Raw genomic sequence first — 16846 nt, forward strand, 5'->3', positions numbered from 1 at the left:
CTCTCAGGTATACATCTCCTAATAATCTGGTCTGGACAATACTTAAACAAATAAGGATCATCCCAAAAGAAGTGCTTAACCTTGGCTAAAAACCTAGAACGATCTTGTTTACCCCAATGTTGGGGCATTCGACCAGTAACAAGATAATTCACTATATTCGCATACCAAGGTGCTTGGGTAACAAAGAAAAGTTGTTCATCAGGAAAACTATCCCTTATAGGAAGGGAATCATCAGGGGAATCAACAACTAGTCTACATTTTCTGCACCCTTTTTCTCTAATGTCCGGAGAAAACTCTTGCAAAAAAAGGATCCACCTAATCAATCTAGGTTTCGTATCCTTCTTAGACAAAAGATATTTCAAAGCAGCATGATCAGTATATATGACGATCTTAGAACCTAAGAATAGGGTTTAAACTTGTCTAAGGCAAACACAATGGCTAACAGTTACTTCTCGGTAGTGCTATTGTTCAACTGGGCATCATTCAGAGTTTTGCTAGCATAGTAAATCACATGAAGTAATTTGTTTTCTCGCTGACCTAGCACAACACCAATAGCATAATCTGAAGTATCACACATGATCTCAAAGGGTAAGTTCCAGTTGGGTGCCAGGACTATGGGGGCGGTAATGAGTAAAGTCTTGTGCTTCTCAAAAGCCTCTAAACAAGCATCATGAAAGACAAACTTAACATCTTTTGCAAGAAAATTGCAAAGAGGTCTAGAAATCAAGCTAAAATCCTTAATGAATCGACGATAAAAACCTGCATGCCCTAAGAATGACCTAATATCTCTTACGGTTTTTGGGACCTATAAAGTCTTGATAAGGTCAACTTTGGCTTTACCTACCTTTATACCCTTAGATTATACGATATGCCCTAAAACAATTCTTGATCGAACCATGAAATGACATTTCTCCCAATTAAGCACTAGATTCTTTTCCTTACACCTAGTCAACACTAATGACAAATGATGCAAGCACTCATCGAAAGACGAACCAAACACTGAAAAGTCATCCATAAACACCTCTAAAAACTTTTCTACCATATCGGAAAATATGCTCATCATGCAACGCTGAAAAGTCGCAGGGGCGTTACATAGCCCGAAAGGCATGCGTCTATACACAAAGGTACCAAAGGGACAGGTAAAAGTAGTTTTTTCTTGGTCTTCTGGGGCAATAACGATCTGATTGTATCCTGAGTAGCCATCTAGAAAACAGTAATGACTATGTCCAGCTAATCTGTCTAGCATTTGGTCGATAAAGGGAAGGGGAAAGTGGTCCTTCTGAGTGACCTTGTTCAATTTCCTATAGTCAATACAAACACGCCAACCTGTGGTCACTCGGGTCGGGATTAACTCATTGTTATCATTTTGGACTACAGTAATATCGGATTTCTTGGGAACAACCTGAACGGGGCTGACCCACTTACTGTCTGAAATGGGGTAGATAATACCTGCATCTAACAACTTAAGAACCTCGGTTCGAACTACTTCTTTCATATTAGGGTTTAGTCTTCGTTGCATCTCCCTAGAAGGTTTGGTATCTTCCTCTAAATAAATCTGATGCATACAAACAGTAGGACTTATACCCTTAATGTCTGCTATGGTCCACCCTAAAGCTTCTTTGTTGTTTTAAAGGACGGTCACTAGCCTACTTTCCTGATCACTATCCAAGTCGGAAGCAACAATCACAGGTAAAGTCTCTGACGGGCCTAAAAACACATACTTCAGGGTATCTGGTAATGGTTTTAGGTCCAACTTAGGAGGCTCTTCTAACGAAGGAACTAGGGTAGACTTAGAAACTGGTAGTGGTTCGAACTTAGGATTCCATCCGTTACTAGTGTCTAACAAAGGGGTTGAATCTAACAAAGCATTCACCTCACTAATCACATTATCATCATCGAAATCAATCCCAAAGTGAGCTAGGCATTTTTCTAATGGATCTTCTAACAAAGTTTTTGGTAATGACTCCTCGACTAATGTTCCTATCATGTTTACCTCTTCTATGCTCGAGTCATCTAGTTCATAGGGTAGCTTACTAATATGAAAGACGTTCAGCTCAATAGTCATATTACCAAAAGACAAATTCATAATGCTAGTTCGACAATTAATGATCGCACTGGATGTTGCTAAAAATGGGCGACCTAAAATCACTGGTATCTGGTTCTCTGGGTCAGGGACAGGTTGGGTATCTAGGATAACAAAATCCACTAGATAAATAAAACTGTCGACCTCAATAAGAACATCCTCGATCACACCACGAGGAATTTTAACAGACCTATTAGATAACTGAAGTGTCATCTGGGTAGGTTTCATATCCAAATCCTAGCTTTAGGTACACATTGTATGGAAGTAAATTCACACTGGCTCCTAAGTCAAGCAAAGCTTTCTCAACATGGTATTTACCTATTGTGCAAGAAATGGTAGGGTACCCTGGGTCTTTATACTTAGAAGTAATGGTATTCTGAATAATGGAACTCACTTGACTAACTAGAAAGGCTTTCTTTTGGACGCTAAGCTTAAGCTTTCGTGTACACAAGTCCTTAAGAAACTTGGCATAAGCGGGAATCTGCTTAATCGCATCCAACAATGGTATGTTGATAGTTACCTCCTTAAAAACCTCCAATATATCATTAAAGTTGGACTCCCTCTTAGTTGGAACTAGCAGCTGGAGGAACGGGGCTCTGGGAACAATGCCGGGCTCAACAGGACCCTCATTGGTCTCTTTAGAGACTCTATCAATCTCCTCATTTCTGGCTCGGAAGGGTGAACTATAACATGTTCACTTTCAGGCATGGTGACTTTATTTTCAACTTTCTTCCCACTCCTAAGTGTTGTAACAGAATTCACATGATCAAATGGTCTTTCACCTATTTCATTAATTCCTCTATGGTTGGGTTGAGTCTGACTAGGAAACTAACCTCTTTCTCTTAAAGACTCATTTATCTGACTAACCTGGTTTTTCAACTCGGAAATAGACTGAGAGTTAGCCTGACCTATTCTCTTATTTTCTTCTAAACCTTGAGCAACAGATTGCTGAAACTGCACAGTATTACGAGTTAACAAAGCAAGAGACTCTTCTAAACTCATAATCTTCTTATCCGAAGGGTTCTGAAACTGTGCCGGAGCTAAAGGATTCTTAGTATATCCAAAACCTGGGGGAACCTGAGCATTACTAGACTGACCTTGATTCTGTCCCTTGGACCAAGAAAGGTTTGGATGGTTTCTCCAGCCAGGGTTATAGGTTTCTGAATATGGGTCAAACTTTTGTCGGTTATCAAACCTAGTGTTATTATAAAGAGCATTGGCTTTCTCTTCAACAGCAAGGCCTTCCCAAAAAGGCTCATTTCTTCCGCTACTACCACTAGAATGACCTAATTCCAAGGCTTCTAACCTTTTGGCTATAGCTGCTATTTTGGCATCTGACTCATAAGTTCCTTCTACCCTATTAACATTTCCTCTACTTAGAAAAATTATTTTCTGGGGTTCCCTACTATTTTCCCATTGTTGGGTCTTATCGGCGATTTCATTCAAAAATGTCATCGCTTCATCAACAGTTTTATTCTCAAACCCACCTGTGCATAAGGACTCAACCATGGTTGTTGTTGAATAATCTAAACCCTCGTAGAGGATCTGAACTAACCTAACCTTCTCCAAACCATGATGAGGACATTGAGATATCAAGTCATTGAACCTTTCTAAGTACTTATATAAAGATTCCCCCTCTTGTTGGGAAAAAGTATAGATTTGTGTCCTAATAGACGATGTTTTATGCCTTGGGAAAAACTTATGTATAAAGGAAGAAGTAAGTTGGTCATAGGTTTCAATTGACTCAGAGGCCAAACTATACAGCCAAGATTTGGCTTTATGTTTTAAGGAAAAGAGGAATAATCTAAGTTTCAACGCATCATCACTTAGGTTTTTAATTTTCAGAGTGCTACAAACTTCCTCAAATTCCCTAACATGAAAATAGGGGTTCTCATTATCTTTTCCTAAAAACATTGGGAGCATCTGTAAAGTCCCAGGTTTCAGTTCATAATTTTCCTCGGTTTCAGCTAACTTGATACAAGACGGATGAGAGGTCCTAGTTGGGTTTAACAAAGCTTTCAAAGTTGCCATTTCTGGCACTACCAAATGACTAGGAGTACTTTCTTCACTAATTGTCAAGTATCTAAAGCTGAAATTTCCAAAGACAAGGATCTCAAAAGAAGAGTCTTCGAGCTCCCCGCCTTCACAAGAAGAACTACTAGGTTTGTCACTAATCAAACGACCTAGAGTATCTCTTTTCCAAGCCCGCTCTCTAATGACCTCTGGCATACACTAGAAAAACAAAAATACAAAGAAAAATCCTAAAAGGAAGGGAATATCTAAGCAAACACAAACAAGGATGACTCCACCACAGCAAACCTACTGATTTCTAGCAAACAAAAAGCATGATGGCTCCACTTAGATTGTTTCTAGACCAGCTTCTAATCCTTCGAAATAGAATTCGTTACAGTTTAAGCAAACCCCTCTGGAATCAATCCGAGTCAAAGTAAGTTGAATAGAGGTGAGGGAAGCTTAGTGGAGCTTTGATACCCAAGGCCTCACCGGTATTACAAGGCGGCGCAGTCACGCATGAAACTCACAGAAACCATCATGAACTTCGAATTATGCTTAAAAGGGTAACCAATATTTTTCGAACGACTTTCCTACTAAGCTCGTTACCCTATAGGTCTCGTTCTATTCCAAATTTTAAAGCTTAGGTTCGCGATAAGTATCGTTTTCCTAAGGCGGGCAATAAGAGAACGGTGATGAAATCCGAACTCTTATCTTGTATGGCTAGTCCTTGCCCTTTACTAGGAAATTAAAGCAGCCGTATTCAGTTCCTCGACATATATGCAAACGAAGGAATACAGTAACTCGCTAGCAGGGGATTCGCGAGTGTTTCGACAAGCTTACCTCCCGTTCCAAACGGGGGATGAAACGTTGAAGTCGACTCGGGCCACGACACCTATGTCATGTGCGAACCCGAGGGGCCGCGGCGATATCGTAATCGTCGTCCTTCTCTGCAAACACTTTAATATTTAAACTACCCTTCCATAGGGTTTAAAAATAATGTCCCAAAGTTTATAGTCCAAAGTCCAAAAAATAAAGTACAAGGGAAAAGGAAAGTATAAAAAAAAAACAATTAAAAATGTCTCTCTTTTTTTTTTATAAAATAAAAACAAAAAAAAATTCTTCTTCTTTCGCTCCTTTCGCTTTGCCTTTTACTCCAAGTCTTTAAGTATTCATTAAAATCTTTGGCAAAATGTTCTTTCGCTCCAAATTCCAAATTCTGTAAGGAAAAGACAAAAACCAAAAACGTAAAGAAGAACAAAAAAAAAATATAAAAAATAAAAAAATGAAAAACTAAAAAAGAAAAAAAAAATCTAAAAACTCTAGCCTAAAGACAAGTCCGCGTCGGCGGCGCCAAAAAATGATGTGACTCAATAATGTTGTAGTAAAAAGGGTTTGTTGAGACTTGTGAAAGCAAAAGAATTTAGACTTAAAAATTAAAGAAAACTTAACTAAATATTTGATTTCAAGATATAAGAAAATAACCAAGATACTGATTCCACTATTACACATGAATGAATGATGGTAAATAACCCAAAACTCTAATTATCTTTTAAGTCTTTTATTTTCTTAACTCACAAATAATCAGGCAAATTCTAAAAAATTAATTGTATCCCCTAAGCATAGATTATCTAATCAAAGCATAACCTATCTAATTGAATCACATCTAATGAAGAAAATTTTGCAAACAATTAAAAACTCTGCAAAAGTAGTGATTGAGTGAATTATAAATTATAAATTAGAGAAAATAAATAATTACCAATTATTCATGCGTAAATAGCTTCCTCATTTCCTTGGTTGTGAGAGAATTAGCCGCTCATCATGTTGGAAACACGCTCAAAAATCATTATTATTGCTCAAAGGTGGTGTACAAATGATGGAATGGAGAGAAAATATTAAAAATCGGGTTTGTAACACTTATTTCTGTTACAAACCAGCTGTTACAGAGAACGATAAATGAAAACTGTCGTTGTCACTGTAGCTATACGACCCACGGTTAAGTGTCGTTGTCACTGTTGTTATACGACCCACGGCTAAGTGTCGTTGTCACTGTTGGAAAACGACTGTCCTGGTAAGTCTGTTCTTCGTGTTCTTCAGCTTTGCAGCAGCAGAAATGGAGTTTCTGCAATTTGATCTTCTCGACTCTCTGGTGCTCTGTAATTCTCCCAAACTCTCTATCCCCATCTATGAAACACCAGCACCCTTTATATAGCCAGTAGCACCAAGAAATCTCGCTATAACTCAAGATAATTATCTCTTAACTCGGCCTTGATGAAAAATATTTTGGGAATATTTTCTTCCCTGATTTAGCTTCTCACGCTGTTTCCCCACGCCAAATTACTCTCAACGCATCCAGTCATTGTCCAGAAGTGTTCCAACATGCAGCAGCCACGCGAAAATCTCTTGGTCACTCAATCAGGACTCGGAATGGAAAACCAACCCGTGATGCTCTGATTTCATATCTTGGGTTATCTAGCCAAATTTGATCGAAAAAAACACCCATACCAGCTTTGTTATGACAAATCACATCTACCCATGAAGTTTCAGGGATTGAATCTCACTAAATCACGTCCAAACATCCGATTGAAAATCTGCCAGTTCTCTTCACCATTTTCCCGCCAAAACAAAATTTTGAATTTGTTAAAAAAAGGTCACCCCTTATCCAGTGGTCGCCCCTTATCCGTTGTTGGAGTCCGAATAACATATGTCCTCCGGGCTGCCTTTAACAACTTTTTGAGCCGAATTTTCCATCAATATTTATTTCCAAAAAATACCTAAAAACACACAAAACACCATAATAAGGACGAAAACAAGTACTAACAATTCGAAACATTGAGGACAAATTAGACACATAAATGGGTCTATCAACTGCCCATCTTCTAGAACAAATCTATTTTCTAATTATCCAATCAACTTCACCACTTTTTGGTATTAAGACCAATACAAAAATCCCCAAAACATCAACCAGAAAAAGATTATGAGGATTTCATAAGCTTAATTTCGTAAGAAGCCAAAAAATATTCAATAACAAACATAAAACCAGAAAAAGGTCCAATCTTTTTCAAACAAGTTCATTCTTTTTGACAAACCCATCAAACATTCAGCATCTAGTATTTAAAATTCATAAAGGAACAAGAAATAAATCTAAAAAGACATAAAATCAGTTAACAAAAAGAGTGAGAATTTAATTGAATAATTACCACAATATCTCTGGCAAATCTTGAAGATATCAACACCACCACCCTGGTTAAGTGAACCAAGAGAAGAAGAATCCATATGTACGAACAAATTTCAACAATTTATTAGGGTTTGTATGTTGGATTTTCACCTCGGCATCCACCACCAAGACCCCCTCTCCGACACCACCTACTAGATAATCCAAGAACAATAAAAACCCTAGAATTCAAAACAATTCATAAATCAAACAAAAGTTTCATCCGAGGAACCAATAAACAGATCGATCAAGACTATTACTAACCTCGACTCTGTGAATTCCAACATCAACCTCCTCAACCACTAGTTACTTCTCTCCTACAACTAATCGAACCCAAGCCCCACAACAGAACTACCATAAGATTAAGAGAAGGAAGAAGATATTGATGTTAGTTGTGCCATACTGCACCCATATAAGAACCCAAATCTCAAATGAGGTCAAAACCTAAGGGTTTTTTTTTCCTGCAAAACCCTAACTTTGAAATTTCAGATGGTTTTCATGGAAAGATCGACGAGAAAATGGAATCGTTGATATTTTTATCTCAAGCTTAGCTCATGGTGGCGATATTTTGGTGAGATTGAAGTTTTTTTCCTGAAGCAGACAGTGAAATGATGAGGGAGAAGGAGAAGATAGATATGAGAACGATGGAGGCAGAGAGGATAATATGGTTTATCTCTTGTTTGGGATAAATGGTAGGGTTGAGCAAATCTTAACCATCAAAAAATAGTGTTCCCATCCACTCAAACTCGTCGCACATGTGCAATCCTGGTGTCACCTTGCACACAAGCAGGCAGCACATGTGAAATTGGCAGCCGTTGCGAATTGCAACACAGATCAAAATTTCGCAACAGCTTTTTGCGGTTGCAAATTTCGCAACTGCAGTAAGTTGTTGCTATATCGGAGCCGTTGCAAATTCGCAACTGCGCTAGCGCTGTTGCAAAATTTTGTTGCTAATCCGGAAAAATGGTGTAGTGTCAATCCATTAATGCTCGCTTTGGATCCAGGCGACTGTATTTGGGAACACAGTGTTTCGCGACGCATGTTACCTGTAGATGTGTTGCCTGTTAGCAAGGATTCAATAAAGAAGGTTATCGCCCAATCTGGTCTTAAAGATGAGTTTACATTGTGGTTTGTAATTTTATAGTTCTTTTATATCTGACTTGCGTTTGTTTTGGATGATTTTATGTTTATTGCGAAACGAAGCAGGAGCAAATTGAGGAAGAAAATCTGTCAAAGAATCGGCAGAAAAAAGAGTTTTTGAGGAAGTTAGGAGAGAAAAAGAAAGCAAAGGCACTCAAAGAATATCATGTGGGGTCCCGAAGAACGCTTGAACAACGACGTCGTGTGGTCATTGTTGAGGGCCAGCCTAGCGTCCGAACTTTTCCTAAGGTCATACGGAAGTGTTCTCAAGTTAGTTCGGATATCTGAGAGAAAAAAAAGTATCTGAACTCTCACACAATGAAAAATGGGAGTGTCCGAATCTCCTTCAGAATGTTTAGTTGCTGCATTTAATATTTGCTTCCAGTTGTTGTATGAATTTGCATATATCATGTGTCTAGTTTCTGCTCGTCCGTTGGTGTTAGCAGTACTAATTTTATTTTATTTTGATTTTCTCTTGGAGAAACAACACTTTACGAGTTAAGATTAATCAACAATGGGCACGGGAAAGCCAGAATTTGAGAAATTATTTGGTAGAGAATTTACGGACTTGAGGTTCATTATGATCGCTCCAAGAAGAGCTTGGTTAGCATGCATGGAACAATACCAACCGATGACGTCGCACTTTAAAGAGGAATGACCACTGCTCCCTGTTGCCACGTGTACATAATTCCTTCCTGTCATAAGACACAGCAACATCCTTTTTTCGAATGCTCTTTTGCTTTCTCATTATGCCAGTGGATTGCAGACCGCAAGAAATTATTGCAGGAGTTCTCAATTAAAAGAATTGTTGTGGTCTGAAATCATCCAACTGTTTGTGGCTTATTTGGTGGCGACCTCCAAGAACTCACTTTTTCAAAATTTAAGAAATGTACATTGGTTTATTTTCAATATTAAGACTTACTAGATTTGTGCCGGCGTTCTTTTTTCTTTTTATCATATTTTGATTTGTTGTGCAGAAGCCCCGCCCTGTGGAGATGCATTTCTGTACAAAATTGTTGGTAGTTGTAAGTTGAAAGGATTCTATGTAATCTGCAAAACAGAAGTAATGCATCAGACAGAGATTAGGCAAACACAAGAGTAATAAAAAGACTTCAAAATTGAAAGAGATACTCGAAATCATATATACATATATAATGAACTTTGAGCCGTGTTGATAGGTGAAGATGAAACAGGTCTTGCACGTTCTAGTCACAACAATGACTACACTTTTTTCTAGAATAGCATGGGAGAGCTCCCTTTCCATTGTACTATATTCCTCCTTTTATAGGTGTAGATGGTGAAATTTGGATAAGGGGAAAAAGTGTTATTTCAAGACCATGGACAAAATTCAACTCTCGAGGGAGAGATTAATTCCTTGGTCCTCAAGGCACCCATAGCCACGATTCCTAGTACACGTCTCTGTGAGACACTACTGGTCGTGATGTCGTGACACCTAGCGCACATCTTCAACGAGATACTGCTGGTCACCTAGGTTCTATAGAGCGTAAAATGTTCCCACCGGACTTGTGAACTAGAACAACCACAATTCCAGCATGTCTTCACGAGACGCAACTGATTGTGATGCCATGATTCCTAGTATACATCCTCAACGAGATATTGTTGGTCCTGTAGGCTCTGTAGAAGCGTAAAAACGTCCCCGGCGGACTTATGACCCAGAGCGGAGACATACATGTCTCATGTACGCAAAACTCATCCTATTTGAGATCAAGGACTGATTCCTAGTACATCATCGCGGGATACACTGGTCATGCCTACTTTAGGCTCTGAATCGACTTACTGAGGATTCCGAATAATTCCTAGTACATCCACGCGAGATACACTGGTTATTCTGCCTTTAGGCCCTTTCGAAAGACTCCTAGAACATCTTTTCGAGATACACGAGTCATGTCAGCCCCATAAATACGGACACAATTGATTCCTAGCACATATCTGCAAGATACGTTGGTCAAAGACAAGTGAGATGAAGTCTTGTAGAGACGTTATCAGGCGTGCAAGCCTTCTTTTCTCTCCCAAACATGTCCTATATGACTTCATAGATATTCCATCGTGTTGCCTAAGCCTCGAACAGACTCTGTCGCGTCAAGCCAACTCTCAAAAGGCCCCAGACGCGTCGTCCAAATCTCAGAAAGCTCCAGAAGCGTCGGCCAAATCTCAGATAGCTCCTGAAGCGTCAGCCAAATCTTAGACAGCTCCGGAAGCATCAGCCAAATCTTATACAGCTCCAGAAGTGTCACCAAAATCTCAGATAGCCTATCTGAGCTGAGCCATCTTGTCTGAAAAGTCTTATGCAATCATAAGACTTAGGCACAAGCCTCATATAGGCCTCAAGCCTCTTTCTCGTCGTTTCAAACACACTCACGGCTAGTAAATTAAGCATGACTATACACGTTTATCCAAAAACGTGGATAACTTCTCTTGAGCTTTGCATGCTCAAAAAATGGACCCACAAGCAATCATATGGTCTCCACTTGACATATGTGACTAGTCATGGAGAGAGGGAGCTCAATCTCAGCTTCTCTCACACTCTATACACAATTTTTGAGGCACTTAATGCCTTTTCACGTGACTCATCCTAGTCTCTTACAAATCATAAAATATCTCTCTATCTTGGACAACTCGGTTATGGAGAATATTTCTCTCTATCAAAACATCATCACAAAGGCTGACTTAGCTTCACAAAAATGGGGGGATATCAATTAGGTTTTGGTCTGGCAGTCTATGGAACGTGTGAGAAATAGCCGACCTATTCCTGAAGAGACGGGCAAAGTTCTCCACACGGCAAGCAATCCCTATCTTCACTGACCTAACAATAGCTTTCTCATAAAACTCTCATAGCACTAACTTGTTCTCTGATATCTCTCTTCATCTGCTTCCCTCCCTAAAACCAGGCGCAACCTCTCTTGTGACTGAAGCATCCTTTAAACGGACACAGTGGGTGGTTTAGGAGAAGACTGTTCGTGCTTAACCTCCCGTAACTCACTTTCAGAAACCCTAGAATCCCACTTTAGCCTCTCATAGATTTTAGGTAACTACAATAGGCTTTTCCCAAAATCCCCTCTTTTGATGACATCATTCCATATGTCATTGGAACCTTCTTATTTACCATTGTTGCCACTTTCCTCAACATAACCTCTAGTTTCCCATTAATTCCTTCCTTATTCTTATTATTCCATGGACATGCTTTATCGGGATTTAGTCCCCAGGTCTTTATTTCCTTGATGGGCATAACTACTCCTTTGAGGACTCTTAGCCCTGCTAGGGGTAACTATTATCATGTATCAATATTAGTCCCATGACTATTGGGTTGATCGTAAGATAACCCGATAGTCATTTGATATTTCTCCGTGCGCCTACTGGCAACCAGAGGGGAGGCCTCTCTTATCAACCCCACGTTCTGTCTGATGGTTATTTTCTCCGCGACGTGTCAGACGTCTTTTCAGTTTCTTTCAGTTATTTACCCTTTTGTATCTGCCACGTCATAATCTCGACATCGCCTCTCTCTATATATATATTCGTTAAGTCCCCTCTTTGTTTTTCATTTACCATATCGTTTTCCTTTTACCTTGTTCTGGACCTACCATATTCGCGTTATGTCAAGTGATTCTTCTAGAAGCGTCTCGTCTGAAGAGGAGGAATCAGAGAAAGAAGTGAGTGCAAAAATTGAAGAAGTTGAGCTTGAGGATCATGAGGCTCCGATGTTACCCAATCCCGCGGATGGTGATTCTTATACGATTGAAGATATCCTGAGGAATGCCATTATAAAATGCACCTTGAGACCAAGGGTTTATAGTGATGACTGTAACGTGTATTCTACGGAACGATAAACTCGTCCCACGTATTCTTAATCTCCTTTTGTTTTCATACCCTTTTATACCAGGATGGCTTATTCACCCTGATCCGGACGAGACGACTCTCTATTCGTTCAAAAAGGTTCCGCATATGGCTGCCCATCGCGACGATTATCTCCTTCCTACTATTGAGATTCGCTTTAATGCTGTGACACCGCATATATGGCATCACTGGGTAAAGTACATCTTCTCCAACCCCGAATTTTCATCCATCATCAGGACGACGGGCATCGAGGATGCAATAAACGCGTCTCTTCACCAGGAGATAGTTAGATGTAAGCGTGATGTTACGCGGATTTGCTGCTGCTGGGTGTCTTCTGTTCACACTTTCTTCCTTGATTGGGGGGAGGTTACTATTGTTATCGAGGACGTGGTATCTCTTGCAGGGCTTCCCGTTCATGGTACTCATTCTTACGACGAGGCGGCGAACTTCGATCTATGACAGGTGAAGATAAGGATTTGTGATCTTACTTTATAAGTTGTAAGGACGAGTTGCGTAAGGAGCAGGTGAGGAAATATCGGGCGCCGAAGAAGGGAGATGGGTCTAAATCCAGTGGTCGGAAGAAAATTACCTATGTCATCAAGAGGGAAAAGCTGACACCCGCCGCGAAATGGGAAATCCATTGTATTGGGAAGCAAAAAGCCTCCTTTACCGCGCCTTACAAGTGAGCATTTACTTGCCAGTTCTACCCGAGCCTTTGAGTCCCTCCGAGGTTCAGTTGCTTCACCCGCGCGGTCTGCCAATTCTTCCGATTTTGTCATCAAACAGAACAGAGTGCCTCGTTTCCCCTATGGATTAAGTACTGGTCTCCGAGGCTAGTAGATAAGAAGGTCATGTCTCCCCAGCCCTCAGGAAAGAAAAGAACCCTCTTGTCGAGTTGCTGGTGGATTTTATCTTGTTTAGATTTGTCATGATGTTTCCGAATACTATCCATGGGACACTATTAAGAGAGATTTTATGCCAATTGATATATTGATGTCGCGTGGCGTTTGATTCCCTCTGTCTCCAATGTTCTTGGGGCATGTATATCGTCAGCTGGATCTGCTTTGTCACCATATCCTTCGGGTGGACGTGATTCACGAGGTTGAAACTTTTTTTCGTTCTTCTTTTATTCATGCATGGGCTTGGGAGCACCTTTCTGGGTGCGCCCCTGCAGCTCATCAATTGGCGGTTCATCGCGAGGAGGAGGTCAAGCGGGCGTATGGTACTATCGTCATGGTTCCGGTCACTTAAAATTATACAAAATTGGTTAAAAAGACCAAAATCAACAATTCCTGGGTGAAATGGACAGTTAGATTTTGATACTGTTTAAATGGAAAAAAATGTAAAAATAGGCAGGATGTAACCAGTTTGATCGTGCCCATTTTCAAATATTTTTTCTTATTTTTAATTTACACAGGATGTATCCAGTTTCATCCTTGCTATTTTTTAAATTTAAGCTAAGATGAATCCAGTTTCATCCTTGCTAAAAATTTTTTGGCCATTTCACCCAAACTATTTTTTACTCGTCCATTTGAACCGTGATTTAAAAATATTTGGATAAATGACCCATTTTCCGTTAAAATTACCCGCGGATGGCTCTCTGAAATGGTAAAGGGAAAGAGACCAAGGATGGTATAATGGAATTCATGGATGTAGCCAAGGGATTCAAGCTCTTTCCTTATCATGATGATCATTCTGGTCCGCACACTATGAATTTACGTGCCAGCTAAAAGGTATGATGTTGGATTCCTCGCAGGCTCTTTGGGCATCGTATTTTGATTCGATGACGGCGGTACTGCCCACATATCTTCCTGGTCTCTATATTGGTAAATTTATGGCGATGTCTTATAATCCTGATCGCATGGCTCGAAAATTGGGATTTGACCAAGGGGTCCCTTATAGTTTCCCCCTTCATTCGATCCTAAAGCTCCGACGATTCGTGCTAGTTTTGACCGCTTTTTTTTCAAGGGTGAAACTTGTTTAAGCAATCGCGAAGTCAGTTTCTCTTTCCAACGTCGTATCCCAGACAGTCACTTAGACGTTACTGATGCAGCTCATGAATATGAGGATTATATTCGTCGTCGCACATTAAATTTCATTTTTCTTAACGCGTCCCCCTCCTCAACTGGTTCATGATGATCTTAAGTGGTTTCCCGCGTCAGGTCGTGTTAAGCTGAATGATGAAGTGGAGGAGGAGCACGGTTTTAAACCCGGTATTAACGATCATCCCTTGGAGCCGCTGGTGACTTCTTGGATCCACCAGAGGGGTATGAGCCTACAAGAAAGGAGTTGGAGAAGAAAGGCGCCAAACCTCTTTCTTCCAATAGGAGGCCTGCTAGGATTCATGTCCCAAGACCCGCCGTTAGCTCTCCAACGATGCAGGTATGTTTTGAATTCATTATTGGCTCAAGCCTTTTTCCTTTCTTTCTCTTTTTTCTTTTGCTTCCTTCTTCTCTTTCTTTTTTGTTTTTCTTTTTAGAAAACAAGTGACAAGTGTCGCATTCTCAGGGGGCACTGTCATCCAATACCGTAGGATGCCAAACCGCCTTCGTATTTGATGGTATCAATATTCCTGAGCGTGATTGGTCGCAGAAGAGTCTTGCCAAAAAAGCCAAATGGAACACGTCCATGTCATCCGCCGCCAACGCTTATTCCTCGGTTAATACCTTGCCTGTATTTCATGCGTTGACTCAGCCGGATACTGCCAGTAGCCCTATTCCTTCATTCATGGATCAGATGCAGAATCTTGGTATCAAGTTGTCGGGGGGCTCAAGATGTGTTTCTCCGTGTTTACATGTGTCATTAGTAAATCCTTTGATAGCGGAGACCTATCGTGTTAGGGGAGAAGCCTTAGAGTCCCCTAGTGATGTTCTTGATTACTTTAGTCCTATTGGATCAACTAATTCAGTTATGGTTGGGTGTGTTTCCCAGATGGCATCCCAACCAGATCCTCTCTCCGGTAACTGTCCATTTTTTTGCCTTACACGTGTTTCCATCTTCAATTTGTGGCGTACTTTGTTTTCACTCTATTTATATGACGAAGTTTCTTTCCCAGTTTCATAATTTCTTTGTTCTATAGGTTTTTCAAGCGATTTCCAGTCATCTTCCAGCTCCTCTTCTTCTCACTCGCAGCTTCACGAGCGTTCTCATGAACCTTCTCTTTATGAGGTTAGTTCCCTGTCCTTTTTTTTGGTTTGGTTTTGTTGTTATTTATCATTATATATATTTTTATTTTATTTTATTTTTTTAACTCCCTTGTGTGTTGTTATTAACCACCCCCTTTTTTTCTTTTTGAATATGGGTGATAAGCGCAAAGAATCCAACAAACCAGATAACCCCAGCGGTATGTGTGGCAGAAAGCGCGTGAGGCTTGGCAGGGATGATTCTATGCCGAACGGCCACTCGGGAGAAAATGCCAATGTTCCTGAGCCTCTATCATTGCCTGAGGATCCTCGGTTTTGTTTTTCCAAGGTGGTAGACGCTACTGACGCTGATGTTGACCCGCAAGTTTATAAGCGGGTACATGGCCTTTGGGTTCCTTCTACTTTGGCCGCCACTTATAAAAGTATATATTGTTGAGAGGTGTGTCCCCATGGTGAAGGAGTGTGTTCTTGATATGAAGACTTTATGTTACATTAACAAAAATCTTCTAGAAGTCGCTGATAATCTTTCGCGGGTAGGAGATGGTCTTATTGACGCGGAAACGTTGAAGTGTTGGGAGACTACCATTAGCCCGGCTCTTAATCTGGGCTTTCCTGTGAAGTAGCTGGATGAGATGTTGGCTACGGTAAAGGATCGACACGACCCCCGCCCTCTTTCCCAAGACATATTGCTAAGTTGGAGAAGGATTTAAGCGTTCTTGTTGGGGGCGACTACCGAGAAGAAGCAAGCGCTGAACAAACTGGTTGCTTGTGTTGCGACGGAAACTGCTACATTCCAGCAAGCGGAAGCGGCTGAGGGTCCACGTGGAGCTTGAGAAGAAAAGCAGGAATGAGCTCTGCGTGACTTGTCTCCATTTCGTTACTTTGCTTTCTTCCTCCAACCATCCCACCAACACACACACCATCCCCCATCACCCCCACCCCCACTCCTTTTTTTTTGGTTTTTTGCATTGTAGTGTGTTTGATAAGGATATATTCTGGGTGTTTTGTCGGTGGTTCTAGTTGCTGTCTTTTGTTGTGTTTTTTTTTCTGGGTTTCTACTATACTTTGTCGTTTATTTGGGTGGTTATAGTACGTTCATGTTTCTACTATACTTTGTCGTTTATTTGGGTGGTTCTAGTTGCCTACTTGTTCTTCTTATTTCTTTGTTCTTTTGCCGCTTCCCCTCTCTTTTCTTTTTTTTGCAGGGTTTCGCTATTGCGAGCTCTCGATCATATGTTTCGTGTGGGATGAGTTGGGTAGCTTATTGGATCGTCCTGAATGTTACTTTGGGGGTATTTGTTGTTATTGTAGCGCCTAGGTCCCGTTGTGCGGGTCTGTCAATTTATGTTAATACATTATTGTAAAAGTCATGTTTGTACTTCTGTTGTATTCTTGTTGTAACGT

General features: G+C 40.4%; 1 pseudogene; it reads left to right on the forward strand.

Moving 5' to 3' along the window:
- Positions 1-3650: 3650 nt before the first annotated feature.
- On the forward strand, positions 3651-3750 carry LOC113342967 (annotated as a pseudogene).
- The last annotated feature ends 13096 nt before the right edge of the window (positions 3751-16846 follow it).

This window comes from Papaver somniferum, unplaced genomic scaffold (genome assembly GCF_003573695.1).
Source record: "Papaver somniferum cultivar HN1 unplaced genomic scaffold, ASM357369v1 unplaced-scaffold_5, whole genome shotgun sequence".
Classification (NCBI taxonomy): Eukaryota; Viridiplantae; Streptophyta; class Magnoliopsida; order Ranunculales; family Papaveraceae; genus Papaver; species Papaver somniferum.